Raw genomic sequence first — 15,411 nt, forward strand, 5'->3', positions numbered from 1 at the left:
TTTCCTTGCAGATGGATGCTGGGCAACGAAGAGCTGCGTGAAGGATTTGGATATGCATGCAGCAGAATGGAGGGATGCAGAGTTAGCACGTGAGGCTGCCATCTTGCGAGTTGATGAGTGCGAGAACAGCGTATAAGGAATGGCAATGGCTGCGTTGAAGGCTTTGAAAAGGAGCAATAACATAAGGATGCAACTGCGAGGAGAATTGTTGTTCTGGTAACAATGAGAGGAGGGGATAGCCAACGGCTAGGGATAAATCCGAGGCAAAAAACCCTTGAAACAAATTTGAAAATAATTCTGCCTAAACAGACCCCAAGGAGCAATCAAAAAAATTTCAAAATTTTCCCGAGAAAGAAAAACACAACCAAAGGCTAGTAAACCCTCAAAAATTTTCTCAAAAATTTGTGATTAAAGTGATATTCTTCCGCTTCAGAATTTCCAGATGAAAATCCCACAAAAAAGTTTCCAGATCTGAAATAAATACCCCTGCAAGAGCTGATTCTGAGGCCAAATCTTACCCTCTATGGCCTAGATATGGCTTCAAACAAGAATTCCCTTTCAGATCTGTACCTGCAATGGCAAAAACAAAACACCCATAAACAATATATGCAATGATGAAACTAAAACCCCAAAGACCAACTAAATAATTACAGTATTCATAAGCTAAAGGGTCTAAGCAGCCATTTTTTTTTTAAGTTTAAAGTGAGGTGCTTCAAAGAAAACCCTTCATGCATCAACAATGGAAGTTCTAATGACAAGCTGGGATTCAATCAAGCTGGGCCCTTCAAAAAATGTTGATAGGGAGTTGGCTGGTCCAACTGAAAAATTCCCCGAATGCCTGACGATCTCAAAATCAAAAATTTTGTGCACAACTCAATTCAACCATTAACATAGAGAGAGAAAACGACAATAAAAGTCAAATTTAATGGAGATACCTGCCATTATATTCAGAATTTAAACTACCATTGAAACCCCAATGATCAAACAAGATACCTGTGCTTAAATCACTCTTCATAAAGCTATTATCAATGGCTGAAAGGAAATTTATGCATGAAAATAAAACATCTTACAACATTTCCAAAAAGAGTAACACCAACAGAAATTAACCCCAAAGTCTTTCTTTATTGCACATGAAAAACGATTACAAGAGAGCTTTCACTTAACGCACGACTCGAAGATCGAATGATCTCAACTGAAAACTGACCTCCTATTTAAAGACAAATCTTCCAATGGCTAGTTTGAGTGATCCTTGTCAAAGTAATCTCGACCATTGATGAGGATTAAAATTTCTTTTAATCTCATCCGTCGAAATTTTAAATTACTGAGGAAATTCGAAATTATCAATTAAATGCATTTTAATTAATTCAAAAATTAAACTTTTGAATTAATTTCCTCAAAATTTTGACTTTGACTTAACCCTAGGGACCAAGGGCATAAAATTTAGCAAAATAATCAACTAACCTTAGTCCCTAGACATTTTAAAATTTAATTTTTTAAAGGACCCTCGAATTTAGCCTTTGGAAAATTTAAATTTACCAAGGACCTAGGACTTATGAGGGGACAAAGTATTTTTTTAACCATCTAGACATTTTACACATGATTTTTTTTTTTACATCTCAAGGGGGAAAACCCATTTGATATAGACCCCCATAGACTACCCAGTTCCGCGACACAAACGTAATCTAGCAAATCAAGCAATTTGTAATAAAATAACCTAACCAAATAGTTAGGATTATTCCCAAATCATTTTTACATAGACTCGATCTAACACACTAGGACTCACATAAGATTCTAATGACAAAATCCATTCCGGCTTTAGGGTAAGGCTGAAGGAAAACTCTGCCGATCATGGATCGGTGAAACAAAAAACATTCTGGAATGTAGATCATCACCAGAAAATTAGGTTTACCTAGGCAATTACATACATGACACGGATCTGCAAGGATTATTTACAATTTACACATGCAGACTGGGTTAACAATATAACATGATTAGGTTGATGATGATAGTCGAATGGCATAGACACATTGATCAAGCGCTATCCCTTTTGAGAAAGAAGGGGGTGTACTGCTATGAGTCATTGACATGTAGTGGTCAACAGAGTCTATGATGAATATGAGTAGGATTTCTTGATTCCCAGTCAAGGAGGCCTCAAGACCACTTTTCTAGCCTTCTTGGTCAAGGAGAAGGAATTTTGCAACTTTTATACTTCGATGTGCAAAGGAAATGGCTTATCAAGGTCAAATTATTTGATAGAATTACCCCTAGGAGATTTCATTCATATTACATGGCCCATGCATTGAGAGATGTTATAATAGAGACAAAATTCCACAATTTTAAACAACAAATGCATGCTGCAATTAGCCCTAGAACAGTGAAAATCCCATTCCAATGTATATGACAAAGTAAAACAACAATAACATTAAAAGCATGTACTTACATGTAACAGAATATATCCAACCATTCACAATTGACAAAAGAGAAACTCCAAGAGAAGATAGACCAATATCCACACATCACAATTCATCCATAAACCTCCAATTCATCCTCTAGAAAAAGTGTGAAATTCTCGAAAGAGAAAAGATCCAATCCAAAGTGATGATGAGAAAATGAGCTCATCTCACTTGTATTTATACACAACTTGGGAGTTTGAATTAGCCTCTTTGGCCTACATAAGCCCCAAAAATAAAATAATGTTCTAATAACTCAACTTTTAGTTACAAGCCGACCAAACTAGCTCATAAATGAAGAAGTAAACCTCTCAAGAGGTCAAATAATAATTTATGCATGTCGTAGGGCCCTCTAAGAGGCCTAATGAGGTCCATGGGTACCACAATGAAGAATAGGACCCTCAAAAGTAGCGGACAAAGGGTTGGCCCCCTGTAATAACCTGTGGTGCCCCAAATGGCATGTGAGGGCACACAAGTGTCCTCATGGGTCTCCAAACAAATCAAAGATGCCTGTAGATCACCTGCAAGGGCTATGATGATGGTGTAGGTGATGCCACACCATCATGCAAGTCCTGGATCATCTACCAAGTGTATGGTGCAAATCTGGGGCCAATTGGGCATGATGGATTAGGTGCATCTTCCTCATCCAATAAGTGAACCACGAAAAATATATGAATGGTTGTGGGGATCCATGGAGTGTTGTCCGTTGTTATGGAGGCCCATGGCTCTCAACGCTCACCCTACATGTGCCAGTGTAGCCCTCTAGAGGATTAAGACCCCGTATAGGGAGACCAAACCCAAAATGGAGACCATCTGCAATCCTACATAAGATCCAATGCATCCCCTAGCCTTCTAGTACAACAAATCATTAGAGAAATCAAGTAAATGGGTTTACCAAATCATGGACCACAGGTGGGGACTTCATAGTGGCCTGTCATTCCATAATGGGCTTCGGGATGTGTCAATGTCTCCTAAACTCCAAATGGGGTTAACCAACAATCCTATTAGGTGGTTTCTACTTCTAAAGGGATGATATAGTCAGGGTACATCCTTCAAAAGGTGGTGGCATGTGACGGATAGGTGAATGAAGTAGGGATGAGAAGGGGCAGCCCTGGGTCACATCTTGGGGTACAAGGGTAACTAATAAGAGGGAAGCCCACACTTGAGTTTATAATGTATAGGAGGGAACAATCGTGGTACATGAAGTGCCCCGACCTTAATTTTTCCATCCTTCTTTATATGCCTTTTGCCTTTTTATGATTTTATTTGATTAACTACTCAAGGCTCAAGGGGTGAGAGCATGATGCATAAGATATAGCAGTGAATACCCCTTTTTAAGGTGGGGTGGTGCATTGGCCACCAGGGGTTGGGACAATCATGGGTTCCTATATGATGAAGGAGTTTCATATATCCTGTACGAACCAGGGTGATGGCCATGATAATGGGGTAGAACTGATGTATTGGCTTTTTCCCATGTGCTAAATGTGTTTGTCCCGACCATATTTTGCATTTTGTGGTACATTTTCCTATTGAATGTGGTCATGTATGCTTTTATCTTTCTTTTTCGCTACATCAACCTCCGACCTTCATTCCAGGCCATGACCCAAGATGTGGGAAAGGGGAAGGAGCGTGATAACCCTATGTGGACCCAATGGAGGGATGTGGACCCAGGTGGGAGAAATGATGAATAGGGTAATAATGAATGGAAAGACGGTAATATAAGCGAATAAATAAGCGGAACCACGCAACCAAAATTGGAGTTTCCCATGAAATACCATCCCTAGAGCCAAATGGTCAGTAAAAGAGATCCCACAAGACTAGAATCCAAGGTTAATAACTTAAAGGGGTCTAGGGGACAAGAGCACATACCTAGCCCATTCTTTTTGTTGAATCCCCCCATTAATCCATGCCCAGAAATGTCCATGATAAGCAAACTACAATACTCAATTTCCAAATGACAAGGCATACCTTTAAGTTTGGGAGGCCCACCTTCAAACATATGATCATGGCAGATGGGCGAAGGACCACATGGTTGGCTCAGGTGGTAGAGAAATAGCACAATGAGCTAGTTTTTGGCTGCCGACTGAGGACCATCTTGGAGAAAAAAAATATCCTAGGGATATTACCCACAAAATGGTGGGTAACAGTAAGCTCAAAGGCCAATGAAGTCCTTCTAAAATTAGAAAATTACAAGCTCCAAAAAGCCCATGGCCTAGCCTTCTTTGCATCTGTTTCTAGTGTCTACGACCTCCTTAGAATGAATCTTGAATGCTTGAGAGGTTCTACAAGAAAAATAGTTAGAGTTTCAATGGTCTTTCCTCAAGGCACTTATTATCAAAACTCCAACTATGGGCTGCAAAACCAAGACACAATTAGTGTAGAGAGAGCATGTAAAATGAACAAGTATGATACAAAATAGTGTACAAAACCAAATCAAGTGATGGGAGTGAACCCCATCAATTGCCTAGTTTGGAAAATGCTCCCAACTAGCTAAATAAAATCAATGAAAACACAATTTTTTAAAGATATTTAAATTTAGAAATATTTTGCTTCTATACAAGCTATGTCCAAGAAAACCCCTACCAAAAAAAAACACTTTATAAGATAAAACTATGGAAACTCAAAGAACCAATGAGAGCTCCTTAGAGAATGTGTCAAGAGTGGGTTGGTCTCTCCAAAGACTTCCCCTCACGCTTGATATTTGATCCCAATAAGATTTTTCCTCTACAACACTTCAATCAAACATTAGTCCCATATAGATCTAGCAAATAAGCAATGATAAGAAAACTCTAGAAATTTATTGGAAAATAACTAGAGATTTCTACACCTAGAGCATACTTCTAAATCAATTGTCAATGCAAGATAACTTTACATTAACAAATTTACAAGAGCATATGGAAATAACATAAATCAAAGCACGAGAAAAAGAAATTATACCAATAGTCAACCAATCATCATACTTCAAATGAACAACAACTCATGAACGAGGCCCCCAAAGTCTTTTATTTCAATTTCTGAAAAAGTGTACAAGGCACCAAAGTTTCCGCAAGCACAATAGCTAGTAATGATGATCCAAAGTAAGAGCACAAATCTCTATTATACAGAGAAGTGGGAGAAAATCCCAATGTAGCAACCAAGTGACAAATGGACATGGAGAAGATCCCAAAAAGGAAATCGAATTCCAAGTGGAGAGATGAAGAGACATGTGTGTAGCATCCAACCAAATTGAACTCATAAAGTGGCCTCCATTAAGCAAGTCGAATAACTCAGAATAACTGGGAATAACTCGTCCCTCTTGTTGCTGCCTCTCCGGATCTGGAAAACTTCCTTCGGACTCACTGTCCCTGCCCCTCACTCACTACTTCGATCTTTGTCTCTCCAACAGCTGACTGCTGCTACTCTAGAAATCAATCTGCCAAGGAAATCGAATTTATGGTGATCTCATGTGTATTCTCCAAGTGTCCATCGACTTCCTCTTCTAATTCAATGTTGGGGCACCAACGACCAAGATTAAAACTTAATCGATGGCTAAGATCGTCTTGGATTCGATCTGTGTGAGTTTCTAGATGATTCTCACCTTCACATAGTTAATATTGATTAATTAACCAGTTTTCTTAAGTTTAGACTTAGGAAACATTTAAAAAAATTGGTTAATAATCTAATTAAGTCACTTCTAGGTAGAATTTCTAGAAACTATTTCTGGGTCTTGGATATCTCATGTATTATACCCTCTCCGCCAAATTTCATGGCTAAAACACATCTGATGCTACAAAAATTAACACTCCCTCTTAGCAAGGAAAGTGCTCTAGTGCTACACACCCTACCACAACACTCTCTCTCTGTATCATTTCTTGTCACACTATTGATGTTTGGTTGTTGCTTCCCACCAACTACTACGCAAATTTGATGTTGCATTTGTGTTGCTGCTGACACTGCCATACTCCTGCCAACTCTGCATTTGCACTGCAACTACCTCTCATGTGTTGTTGCTACAATTGCGACATTTGCAATTGAAAAGCATCCAAAATACTGAATCAACTATGTTCAGTATGATGCATTTGTCTCCTGAGTCTCTAATTGCTACTAGCATCTGCATTGTCACTAAGGAATCTGCGTTGTTGTTGACTCTGCACTATGCCATCTACATGGTTACCAGCTCTGCACTGCGCTCCCAGCATCTGGCTGCTACTAGTCTCCGCAACTATCACTCGATCTCTGACTACATCAATTGCCAATGATCCATCTTGTTAGTGAATACTGTGGGCCCCTGTAGCCAAGTAATGATCCATGAGGTGGACTCCTCAAGCACCCTGCCCAATCTCTGCAGTTCTCTAGGACTACAGTACCAAATCTCCCCACCTTACTCTTGGAGGTATATTTGCGAACATCGCGAAGTCTTCCTCCAATCTGGAGGACAGCGATCGATTTTTGCAGAAGCTGCCTGCTGGTCCTAATTCTCCAAGATGTCCTTCCTGAGAGGACACTACATGCTGTAATGACCAAGCTCACCAAACCTAAAGCATTTGACCTTTGACAGGTCACTCTTCTTCTTTCTTTGTTCCCCCTGCCCCTGACTAGGATCCTTTGATGCAAGGGCCACATTCTCCTCCTCCTCCTTCACCACCTTCGGTCCGCTGCTACTGTTGTTGTTGATGGAGCTCTTTAGCAAAGCTTGCCTCAACTCTTTCTGCTATAGATTAGCCCATATCCTGTCCCACTCTAGTAGCTTGTCTCTGCCCAATATGCTTTGGACAAATACTTGCCACTCCTCAGAGACACTATTTAGTGTCAATCCCACTAACTCTGTTGGTTGAGGCACTACCCCAACAGCTGCAAGCTGGTCCCGAACCTCCTGAATCCTGGTGAGGAAGGGATCTATGCCTTCCCCCTTTTGCATCCTGATACATATCAGCTTCTCCTCCAGGAACATCTTCCGCTACTCGGAAGTGCCCTGATATAGCATGGCAAGAGCATCCCACACTTCTTTGGCAATATCCTTGCCAGCTATGTGTGAGACTATATGGTCCTAGATTCCATCCAGGATCAACCTCTTCACACGCGCCATCTCCTTATTGTATTCCTTCAGCTAATCCACATCCTGGGGAATTGCCACAATGTTGTCTATATAGAGATCTAGGCCATATTCATCCAACAGGAAGGACATCCTATCCTTACAAATGACATAGTTGGAGGAGCCATCCAACCTATCCTGATCTCTAAGTCCTGTTGTGGCCATCTCTGATAATGTCAAAAACTCCCTCTTTCCCTGTGCTCGCTTACTACTTTGAGTATTCTCCTCCAGGAACATCTTCCGCTGCTCGGAAGTGCCCTGATATAGCATGGCGAGAGCATCCCACACCTCTTTGGCAATATCCTTGCCAGTTATGTGTGAGACTATATGGTCCTAGATTCCATCCAGGATCAACCTCTTCGCATGCGCCATCTCCTTATTGTATTCCTTCAACTAATCCACATCCTGGGGAATTGCCACAATGCTGTCTATATAGAGCTCTAGGCCATATTCATCCAACAGGAAGGACATCCTAGCCTTACAAATGACATAGTTGGAGGAGCCATCCAACCTATCCTGATCTCTAAGTCCTGTTGTGGCCATCTCTGATAATGTCAAAAACTCCCTCTTTCCATGTGCTCGCTTACTACTTTGCTACTCACACTCCCTTCTGGAATGTGTGATCCTGCAAGTTGTTACTGCCAATTTGCAACTGGAAATTCAAACTTCTGAGACTCGAAGTTCCCTGAGGAAAATTTTCCCTCTACTGTGTGCTTTTCTCTTCCACCCAACGTTGGTTTTGCTCCAGTGAAATGCTAAAAAACTCTCTGCATCTAGCTAGAAATTTTCCCAACAAGAAATCTGAGTTACTCCCTCTGCATGCTAGAATCACTCAATCTGGAAATTCGAACTTTTCTACCTCTCTGAAAAATTGAACTTCCTCAAGCAAACTGGCCTGCCTGGTAATGCACTGCACTACCCCTGGGAATTTCAGCCTATTGCTCTTACTAAATAGTGAAATTCCTTCTTTCACTTCTAAGCTCTCCAGCTAATCAATCACGCTTTGATACCATGTGAAAATTCCAATATGGAATCCTATTGCACCAACTGGTATTATTTCTCCTAACTGATAAATTAATTATTCAGTGTATTGCTACAACAACATCAAAATAAACACACTGCAACCTTCACAAATACAACTACGAAAAATAAATAGCATTGGAACTGAGAAAATACTAGCACACACACAAAAAATAACACCATTGTTTTTGGACAAAAGTCCTTGGAAAAACCCAATGCGGGAAAACTAGTGTAGCAAATGAGGGTTTTATTTTATTATGCAGCAATGAAAATCTGAGTACATCTATGGATGCCCAAATAGCAATCCAAACAACAAGAATATCTGGGCAAAATTATTGAAGGGAATTACCCTTCCTCCACAAGGAATCTCGACACACCCTCCCTTCAGAAAACCAGACCTCCTGAAGCCTCTGCATCAGCCTCTGCACTGCTCTGCGCAGTCTCTTTGACGTCAAGCCTCCAACCATTCTCTAATGAAGTCGTTTTGACTGCCTCTGCTGAGGAAATCATCTCTTCGGCACTCTGGAACCTTTACCCAACCTCTGGATCTGAGAATGAATTTCTCTCCAGCAAATCAAACTGTCAATTTGAAGCAACTGCGCAGTCATCTATGCTACCTCACTGGGAATAACTCGACCCTCTTGTTGCTACCTCTTTGGATCTGGAAAGCTTCATCCGAACTCACTGTCACTGCCCCTCATTGCTTCAATCTCTGGCTCTCCGGCAACTGACTGTTGTTACTCTGGAAATCGATCTGCCAAAGAAATCAAATTTCTAGTGATCTCAAGTGTATTCTCCAAGTTCCCATCGACTTCCTTTTATAATCCACTGTTGGGGCACCAACGAACAAGATTAAAACTTAATCGATGACTAGGATCATCTTGGAATCAATCTGTGTGAGTTTGTAGATGATTCTCACCTTGACTTAATTAATACTAATTAAGTCACTTCTAGGTGGAATTTCCATAAACGATTTCTGGGTCTTGGAGATCTCATGTATTCTCCTCTCCAACAATTTCATGGCTAGAACATATTTGATGCTACAAAAACGTAATCAAGAATTCTAAAATTCTTTCTAACTGATGATTCCAAAACTCTAAACAGATTTAGTCCTCCTAATTCGTTTTCCATGTCGGGGTCTGGTTTAGCGACTTTAAATTCTGTGATTTTTCACCACAATCTTCAGGAGGGGTTGATTTCAGATTTTTGGAAGAACACATTGTGCAACTCAACTCTATTGAGGGATCACAAGCCCTTCCTGTGACAAGAAGTGATTCTTGTTGAAGCACGAAGACCACGTTCCCTTTGAAGTAACTCTTCGCATTCAATCCAGATTAGTGTTGAATTCACAAATCGCAATCAAGAACCAACATGTACCACATCTAGGCTTTTGATTACTTCCTCTCGCTAGTTTTAAGAGGATATCATTCCAAAAATTCTTAATCTGTCTCTGAATAATTGCAGGGTTCGAAACTGTGCTTCGCTACCCTCATTGAAGATATTCGAACCTTGTTTAAAGGGGCGTCCTGGCCAGAGCAAGGGTTAAACTGAGCTTGGTTTTTGGATACTTTAATATGTGTTAATACCAAAATCATCCCACAACTTCGTCGTCTGTTAGAAGAGAATTTTTGTGCCAATGAAAAAACTTCAAGAATGTTGTGCCCAAAACAAGATCAAATCACCAAGTGATTTCGTTTTACTTCAGTCCATGTTTTCGAGTCAGACATAATACAAGTAGACTTCGTTGCCCTCCAATTGTCCTTGGCCCAAACAAAAAGAGAGAAAACCTCGTTGTTTGTAGATAAAACTCTCCAAAAAATGATTATCCCTTCAAAGGACTTCTTGTGCCAGAACAGGGAGAAAGAAAGAAAAGTCAAATAGGGTGGGATCTTTCACCATTGAAATTAACAAAGGAAAAAAGGGGTCTTAAAACCATTAGAGCCAATGCTCAAAATAGATGAAATGATTCACATTTGATGCTCCAAAATGAATTCAAGCCTCTTCTATTTATAGACTTTCTAAGGGTTTCATCTTTTTTAATTGATTGAGTGAACCATACTCAAAACTCCAATTTTGGGTTTTTTTGCCCAACTGACCCAAAATTTGCCCACAATAGATATTTTGGGTTTTTATCTCTTTATGGAGGACTATAGCCTATGGAGATGGATACACTAAGTCCTACCTCTACAGTCTCTACCAACTTCAATGTTTATAAACACTCATTTAAATGGTAGAGAAAAAAGGGAAGTGAAAAGTTAAAGAAGGGAGAGGACGTGGAGCATGCATCTATTTTAGTGAAATTCATTATATATTTGCTTTGATAGGAAGTTGTTATTACAACCAAAGGTGGAAGAAATGTGTCACTTATGTGATGATAGTAAACTAAATTGAAAAATAAATAAATAAATAAAATTGATGTCTTACTTTCTACCTTTTAATATTAATAAAAAAAAACCACCTAAGAGTTTAAATTTAAAAATAAATCAACCTTAATGATAAATCCATAATTAAAGTGAGTCTATGATAAATATATGATTGATCCCAACTATATTTTGAGGATTGATCCCATTGTGAATCACTTCTGACATGGTATTTTGATACATTTCAAATGTGCATAGTATTAAGAGGTATCTGAGGATTGATCCGATTCTGAATCACTTCTGACATGGTATTTTCATACATTTCAAATGTGCATAGTGTTAAGAGATATCTACTGAATAAGGCGTCATTAATTTCATATGAATATCGAGGGGAAGCCAAATAGCAGATTCTGGTCCCCAAATTTTAAGGCCCGAACTAAAGCTGGAGATGCAATTTTGATAAACATAACATTATACTGCCTTTATAGTGTGGCTAACTTGTATCCGATCTGGCTGTGATTCCTTTAAGACTGATGTAGTAACATTTAGAAGAGGCAGCATAGAGTAATCAAACCTAATTGCACTGATGATGAAATGCATCCGAAGCACGAGGAGGAGAATGTTAAGGAAGTGCATTGACTGGCCAGAAATAATATAAAATCAACAATAGAATATATATACAGAATTCACGTGTAACTTAACTGAAATTGTGATCACAGAACATCTATTAATCAAAGGCAATGATGTTTGATCTAGCTAATGGAGTACGGAAAAACACCAACCTCGCTTTAAACCAGGCACTCAAATCATTGGCATAAACAAAATACTGCATTGGAATAGGAAAAATACTGCAGACTCAGGAAACGCAAATTAAGTCTTCAGTAATTACACCCTATAGTCTTCAAAAGAAAATCATCGGTAGCCAAAAAATTGCAGTTCAAAGCAAAGAACATGAAAAACCTTTAATATCGGGATTTTAAAACTCAATCTAACTAAAAATACCAAAATACCTGCAGCAAGCAAGAAACCGCTGAGGCAATAGAGGAAAAATCAGTTGACCAGCCAATTTATTGATTAAAATTGCCTGAGCAATTTCGCAACACATGAAGACGGAAGTCGAACCCTCAGCAGCACAATCTAGACGTGAATGTGATATTTAAAGCCGCAAGGCTCGTATTAATCTTTGTCAATCTGAATGTCCTCTCTTCTGAAGTAGAGGGTCGCACTCAAAATCATATACTTAGTTATCGATCGCCACCTGAAATCACGTCAAGTACCCTAATTTTGTGCACAATTCACTTTCCAGCTAGCAGGGGCTTCTTTTTAGCCTTAATGGTCGGAACTTCTCTCAACGTGCAGGAATGCTAATGGACGGAGAAAGCAGCTTCCGTCAGCGAGACGGTGCTACCAGAGAAAACAGTGAAAATGATTGCTGTAATATTCCGCGTCGAGTGGGCTTGGGGAAGTCGGCGGCAGTTGGCGCAATTTAAAATTATGAGGGGCAAGAGCAATTTAAACGGAGTCAGTTCTTCTTTAAAAGAAAAAGGCCTTTTTGGAGGGACAAATTTGACATCAATCGATAAACGGGGTAAGGTAATTTTTAATATAAAGTGACCTTTTCGGTAAAAATTTGATATCGAAAGTTCAGGGAATCCGACCATGTTGCGGCAACTTTTAAATCCGCCCCAACCATAAAATATATTAGATCAAATTCCAGCTCCAGGCACCTTCAATTTTTTGTTTTATGGAATTCCGATAATCTCTCGGATGTCTGTTAGTTATTCCATTTCGGGCCCCAAGGCCAAAATGGCCGTCGGATCTCGCCAATACGAGTTTTCAGCCATAACAATTGTTCGGTAGGCTGAACGTTTTATCGGGATTAGTTTCAGTCGAGGCGATCTGGGATTTTCGGATATGCTAAGCCCACATGTCAATGTAGTGCATACTTACCTGTCCGTCTGAGAGTGGTTCGCGCCGTCTGGAATAGTATTCAGAGGTATGACTCGTCATTAGTCATTCCAGCTGGATTGTTTGCCTGCTCTAAGAAAGAGATTTCTCAGAGAGGTAGAATGAGATAAATTAATTTTAACCTCCACGACGCTAGAAATAGTTTCACTGCTACAATATATATTGAACTATTTTGCTATGTGAATGTCCAGATGTCAGCTTTCTAACATCGTTAAAAACATCACAATTAAAGATAATTTGTGAGATTTTCAATACCTGTAAAGCTGTTAGGGTAAGCACAAATGAAGGGAAAGAGATTGATAAATATATTTTCCTCGTGTGTGTGTGTTATGGATGTGGAGATGAAGCTCAAATGAAAGTTAAGGATCGTAGAAAATCGGTATCCATGGGGGCGGCTTACTAAGCTGTTATTGTGATTATATGTGTTAAAATTAATTAATTTAAAAAAAAAAAAAAAAAATTATTATAATTTATGTGTTAAAATTAATTAATTCTTAAAAAATAAAAAATAATATTTTTTAATGGTGGAAAACTTATTATAATTTAATTGTCAAATTTATATTGGGATAATTATTACTAATTGCTATGTTGGAATGCAAGTTGATTAATCAATGTTATTCAAGGAAAATCGAGTTATTTGGAATTATCCATTTGTGGACCATAAAGGGAAAGGTTTTTACCCCTACCACATGCATGCTTCTCAATCTTGGGCTACCTTGTTTCCTTACATGCTACCATGTTTCCTTACATGTGAACCTGTAAGAGGAGAGGTTTTCATTCATGGCACATGCTTTTGAGTCTTGGGCTACTGGGAGAGGTTTTCACTCCTCCACATGCTTTTGAGTCTTGGGCTATGCAGAGAGGTTTTCACTCATGCCACATGCTTTTGAATCTTGGGCTACGGGGGGAGGTTTTCACTCTTGCCACATGCTTTTGAGTCTTGGGCTAAGCAGAGAGGTTTTCACTCGTGCCACATGATTTTGAGTCTTGGTCTACGCGGAGAGGTTTTTACTAGTGCCACATGCTTTTGAGTCTTGGCCTACCCTATTTCCTTACATCTAACGAAAACAATCTCTTAATCAAGCAAAAGCAATTTTAAGATATATTCTCCACCCAAAAATTAAAATATTTTTATATAAATATATATATATATATATAAAAATAAAAATTTGAAGTAATTTTATATAAAAAAGAAATAAATTAAAAAATAATAATAATAATAATGTAAACTCATTTTAATTTTAGATTTGTAAAATATTAAAAGATAATTTATCTAATATAGCATTTATTTTTTAATTATTTCTCCAAAACTAATAATTAAATATTTAAAATTAAAAATTAACATACTTTCTAAATTATTAAATCTATATAGATCATATAATGTAAGATTGAATGTTATTAAATATATTTTATAGAATCATTTTAAAAATGTTATAATTATTAATAAAGTTTACATTTTATGTGATAATTTCAAAGGGATTTGAATCCTTATGTAATCAATTTAGAATATAAAATTTCAAAAGAAGTAGATTGAAGTTTTAATAATAGAGAGTTAGTTATTTTTTTTGGATTAAAATTTGATAAAAAAAATAAAAAATAGATTATGGATTTTTATTGTTTAAAAAGTAATGTATAAATAGATTCAATTTCTTCAAAAAATCTCTGAGGCATTCATTGGACTTATTATTCTAAAAATCTTCAACAAAATGGACTAGAAAATAGCAAAAAGGAAAAAGAAAAAAAGTCAAAATCCTCTAATAGTTAGACTATGCTATATGGATCTATTTTTCACATAAAAAAAAATTTCACTAATAAAAAAAAATTCCTAAAATTATGAAGATAATGTTTATTGAAAAATAGACCAAAACCTCTAAGAACAAAATTCCATAATCAAAATTCTCATTAATAAATTGGAATTATAATTTCTGTTAAATTTATGATAGAAAAATGTTGAGTCTATCTACTTATTAATTTTATAAAAATAATAAATAATAAATAAATTATAATTAACCAGCATAAACATTATTCAAATAATTTAAACCACAATAGTAGAATTAAACAACCAAAAACTCTTAACAAAACTACAAATCAAACCACAACAAAAATTAAATAAATAAATAAAAACATAAATATATCCCAAAAGAAATACCACTAAATCTAAACAAAAAAACAACTCAAAATATCATAACTTATTTAAAATAAATAAATAAATAATAATATTAATATTAAAAAAATTAAAAATAAATATTTAAAATTAATTGAAATAAACAATTTTTAAAATATTATAAAATAACAAAAATTAATACAAAACTCGAAATATAAAAAATAAAAAAATAAATAATAAATTATTATTATTTATTAATAAGTGTTTTAGGGATTTTTGAGTGTTGAATTTATATTTACAATAAAAAACTAATTTAAATACCACAAATCAAAATTTCACCTCAAATTCTTCCCACATATTCTGAGACTTGAAAAGTCCGAAAAATCATAGTATATACAACTTCATTATTTAATTATTCGAACTTTTTCCTCCCTGAAG

The 15,411-nt window shown here is 37.2% G+C and overlaps 1 protein-coding gene across 4 annotated transcripts in view; it reads right to left on the bottom strand.

The window, feature by feature from the left end:
* LOC149160104 (S-type anion channel SLAH2-like) overlaps positions 1 to 15,411 on the bottom strand; it is a 208,592-nt gene that overhangs the window by 65,994 nt on the left and 127,187 nt on the right. Inside the window, exon 1 of one of the 4 annotated variants that reach the window (XM_089436611.1) lies at positions 11,912 to 12,755. The exons of the other annotated variants lie outside the window; for them this stretch is intronic. The gene's annotated coding sequence lies outside the window, so the exon portion shown is untranslated. Of the gene's footprint in view, positions 1 to 11,911; positions 12,756 to 15,411 lie in introns of those variants that run through there. 4 annotated transcript variants of the gene reach the window in all.

Source organism: Pinus tabuliformis, chromosome 5_2 (assembly GCF_031772625.1).
Source record: "Pinus tabuliformis cultivar Carrire ecotype Pingquan chromosome 5_2, CPIR1, whole genome shotgun sequence".
Taxonomy (NCBI): domain Eukaryota; kingdom Viridiplantae; phylum Streptophyta; class Pinopsida; order Pinales; family Pinaceae; genus Pinus; species Pinus tabuliformis.